This window comes from Palaemon carinicauda, chromosome 23, assembly GCF_036898095.1.
Source record: "Palaemon carinicauda isolate YSFRI2023 chromosome 23, ASM3689809v2, whole genome shotgun sequence".
Taxonomy (NCBI): Eukaryota; Metazoa; Arthropoda; class Malacostraca; order Decapoda; family Palaemonidae; genus Palaemon; species Palaemon carinicauda.
Genome location: NC_090747.1, coordinates 10,858,231 through 10,863,230, shown reverse-complemented (window position 1 = coordinate 10,863,230; position 5,000 = coordinate 10,858,231).

Genomic DNA, 5,000 nt, shown 5'->3' with positions numbered 1-5,000 from the left:
GTCAGGAAGATCGTATGATTGGCCTTAATTTTAGTGCTGCCTTTGAATGCGTTAGTCATTGCCCGCAAAGAATGGTTGTTGATTGGCATCAGAGTGAGTGTGACAATGTGATACCTAGGGTAATGTTCATGGCCCATTATTTTTTATGATATATACACATGACTTGTGGTTCTGTGTAAAAAAAAGCTCAATGCATATGCAGATAATGCTACTCTCTTTGCATCATGAATTGCTTAATAGAGATCCAACTAAAATTAGTGCATGGGGCAAATTATGTGGCATGAAGTTGCATGATAACAAAACTCAAAGTATGTTTATAAGTAGGTCCAGGACAGTGGCTCCTTAACATATACATATCAGGAATATTTTTTATTTGGTTTTCAACTATATATGACTTTTTTTAGAAACACCCTTGGTCAGTTGCACAAAAAATTGGCTTGTTGAGTAAGTTTTTCAAGATTTTTGTGATAAATCTTTTCTGAAGAAGCCTTAATTTTTTTCATTCTGCATCTTTATCGAGTATTGTTCCTTTCTGGTTTTCATCTGCCAAATTTTATCTTAATTCGGTGGACAGAAACTTACGGTCTAGTAAATTTCTTTTTTATTCATGATTTATAATTAATCTGTGGCACCGTCATTCAGTTAGTTTATTAAGCAGTTTGCATAAGATTTTCCCTCGTTTTGACTACCTTTTGCTTTCAGATCTTTCTGAAGATTACCATTCTCTTCGTAATACTGAGGCTACAGTTGGTCTATTAACCATACTTTCTCATCATGAGGCCTCATATTACACGGTATTCTGGAAGTTTTATTCCAGCTATGTGCAGGTTGTGGAATAATCATTCTAATATGAGTAGTTAAATTGGTGGTTGTGGTGTCCTATGTGGAAACGTCCCTATCTGGTGTTCGCTAGACTACGGTTCAATCTCTGCCCAAACTCGTTAGTTCCTTAGGTAGCTGTAACATCACCACACTTGTGAGTTAAGAAGGGCGGGTTTAAGGGAGCCTATAGGTCTATCTGCCGAGTCATCAGCAATCATTGCCTGGTCCTCTTTGGAGCTTTGGTGGAGAGGATGATAGGGCGCTGATTATATGGTAAGTCTCTAGGGCATTTTCCAGTTTAATAAGGACAACATTACTGTGCCTTGCCTCTGCCATTCATGAGTGTCCTTTAAACCTTTAAACTTCAAAAGTTCAAACTTGCCGCAAATGTTTTTCAATGTTGAACATTTTGACATAAGTTTTTTCTGTTATAGTTTATTTATGAAGGATATATTTCAATGGTATTACTCTTCTTAAATATATAATTTTAATTGTTCATTACTTCTCCTCTAGTTTACTTATTTATTTATTTCCATTCCTCACTGGGCTATTTTTTCCTGTTGTAGCCCTTGTTCTTATAGCATCCTGCTTTTCCAACAAGGGTTTAAGCTTAGCTAGTAATATTAACACGCACGCACACATACAGATAATGAAAATCAGCAGGAAACGGTTGCTTTAACAAGTAACCCTGTTCAGTGTGCCATAGATGGGAGAGTGGATATCAATGGCATTCCCTACTTGGCTCTCTTTTGTAGTATTATTTGCTTAAGCTGTGGGAAGGTATCTGAGAGATTTTTTGGAGTCTTTGATGAGATAAAAGTGTTATTATCAGAAAAAAAACAAGACTATCCTGAGCTGGAGGACAGACAATGACTTTTGAAACTTATGTTTTTCTCAGATATCTCCAGCACCTTAATGACCCTTTCCAAGGTCCATGAAAAAATTTGATGGATTTCTATACTTTAAAGGTATTCGTTGTCAACCTTGTAGATTACTCAACAGATATCAAAACTAGTTCTTTCCTTAATTTGAAAAACTTTAACTTATTTGCATTTCATTCTGATCTTCCGTTGTACATGCAAGAATTAGTATCTGAGGTCTCAATTAGATTTTAAAAAGTACTACATATAGGCCCAGTGGTTAAAATTTAATCCAATTAGATACTTTATATATAGGGATTTCAGTGTGACTCTTTTTGGTTGTAAGGACACTCTGCTAGCAAGCCTTTAAGAGGTGACCGAGAGCCGAGTCAAATGCAGCTCACTTTATTTGGATAGATCATGAATATATATATAAGTTGTCACAGTCAAGACAGGCATAAAAATTCTAACACAATGATTCAATAACATACAGCCATAAACAGGTTATCAGTGCAAGGGGAGAGCGATAAAGAAAATATACAAAACACAGTAATACTGCTACAGTGCACAGGAGTGTGTGATACATGTGCGGTACATGGCTCCCCCCTAAAAAGAACGTGCATTAGAAGTACAGTCATTCGGCCAGAGATACTCAGTTTTTTCATGTTCAATAGAGACCCGGTGTTCTTTGTCACACATGTTTACGAGGATTGTTTTCAGCTTACGAGGCATCACCAGGAAAGTACCCGTGTAAGGGGTCGTAAACGATGGGGTGCTAGTGGAATTGTGCGGAAAACATTAGCTGCCGAGTGCAAATCTGTAGGAAAGTGTTGCTTAGCTGGACGTTTGTGAGTCTGGTGGCATGAAGTAAATTTTCCCATGATGTAATGTAAGAAGATTGTTGGAGGAGGTTGCAGTTGCAAAGAATTCGGCAGTGCGTCCTTAGGAGTGGTGCAAAGTCCCAGTAGAACCCAGGGGAGATTGGGTAAACCAGTTGGAGTCCTTGAATACGGACATTTAAAGGTGCTTTGAGGGTATGATAAAAAACATTCAACTCTACCCCAGGCAGCAGGGTTGTGTGCTGCTGTTTGATGAAGGGTGACACCCAGGAGATTAACTAATGATGGCCATAATTGTGAGTAAAAATTTTTACCCATGTCAGAAGTAATATGCTCATTCATACCAAACCTCACTATCCATCCTGAAAGTAAGGTAGATGTACATGAGGCGGACATTAAATTTTCCAAGGGAATGAGTTCAGACCAACAGGTGGAGTGGTCAATGATGATAAACAGGTAACAATGTATTTTTGATGTGGGTTGGGGAACTAAACCATCGACTGGAATATAGGAGAAGCGCCGCTGAGGTTGAGGTAAGATGCCTATTCCTAGATCCGTATGTCAATGTACTTTTGAGTTTTGGGCACGGACTTAATCCTTAGCATCCTTAGTATTGCCACAGAACTTCGTCTTCAGCAGCTGTGAGGAAGAACAGAACTATGGATGTTAAAGGCCATGAAAAAAAAATCAAACTCCTGTCAGCACATGGGAGCAGGTATCCAGGGTAGTGGTCAACCAGTAGTGACATCGCATAGGACGGGGACATTAGAGTCATCGAGTGGGACGTCCTCTAAATGAAGTGATAAGAGGGAGATGCAGAATGTGATAAATGCTTGGTACTTTGGATTTTATTTGCCAAGGAGTTGTAATTCAATTCCAGGTGAATAGAGTCAAATATGTTTCTTCACAGGGCATCACTAAAGGGATTCCTTATCCAAGGAACCCACTGAAGGGTACAATTGTATTCAGCCACTGAGGATAGTTGTTGGCATTGATGGACGGACCAGGTGTCGGACTTTCGAGTGAAGGGGTGCGCTATAGGAATGTGGTCCATGCGAATGACGCAGAGAATACCTTCCAAGAAGAATAGAAAGTGTAGTACAGGCTGGTGCACTGCCAGCAATTCTCGGTTGAAGATAGAGTAGTTGGCCAATTTTCTACTGAAAAAGGCCACTGGAACGGGCAAGCCATTGACCACCTAATCGAGGACTGCCAAAAGAGGGACATCAGTGGTATTGGTGGAATAAAGGAGAAGTGTAGGTGGTAGGGGAAAAGTGAAAAAAGCAGTGGTTGATAGAGTCCTCTTAGGATTGTAGAGGGCTGTTTCTTGAAGGGGACCCTACCACAAGTCTTTTTGCTCTCCCTTGAGGGAGACGTATAGGTGGTCGAGAGTGGCTGTGAATCTGGCAAGAATTGGTGATAATAATTGATAATGCCAAGGAATTCTTGCAATGCTTGGACAGTCAAGGGCGTAGGAAAGTTCTCAGCTGCTTATACCATTTCGGGGATTGGGTGTACTCCTTCAGGAGTGATGCGGTGCCCTTTTTGGCACCAAATGTACACTTGTCATACGGACAAAGGCCGTTCTGTTGTAGGAGGTCTAGCACGATGCGTATACAACTAACATTATTTTGATTGAGCATGAGTTTATATACAACCTGGTCCAGTCAAAAATGGCAAAAAATTCAAACAAAATAATTCAAGATCATAGATGCACAAACAGGTTATCAGTACGATTAGAGACCAATAACGGCAATAGCCAAAAAATAGAAATACCGTTACAGTGTACAAGCATGTGCGATATACTTGTGTTACAACACAGTCTGAAATGCCGTTGATTGATTCTCATGTGTCATAATTGTTGTCACATGAATGTAAAAATCTTCACGAATCCGGAAAACTGGTATAAATAGGATCAAATAATATCCATTTTATGGTCCTAGACATCACTGCTCATCAAATTAAATTATATGAAAACCGTAGATTTTTCACTACTATCAACATAAGAATCCACATATCCATGAGAACAGATCCTTAGCCCCAACAACGGCAGGCTTACACTGTATCACTCTGAGGATTTTTGAAACTCAATGTGTCCAAACATTCACATAAAATTTTTATTTCAGCCTTAGGGAAGTAAGAGCAAGGATCACTTTGATATGGTGATGTATAAACTTAAAAAGAATACTAAACGCAAAAAACATATTAATATTTTGTTATATATGTATGGAAAATACATTATTATTAAAGTGGTCACTTAATATTGTACAGTTATGATTATAATTTTCCTCTACCTCGCTTTAATAAAAAAATGACTGGCACACAAGGTAATATTTTTTTTTTCTTTTATAAATATCAAAAGGAACATTGTGTTCCAAAGGTTGCTGGGCCCAGCCATTGAGCATTGCTGTTCTTACGATCATCTTGTGGAATTTTCCATTTAGACATAGTTGCACTCTCTTGTCACAAAGGACTCCAA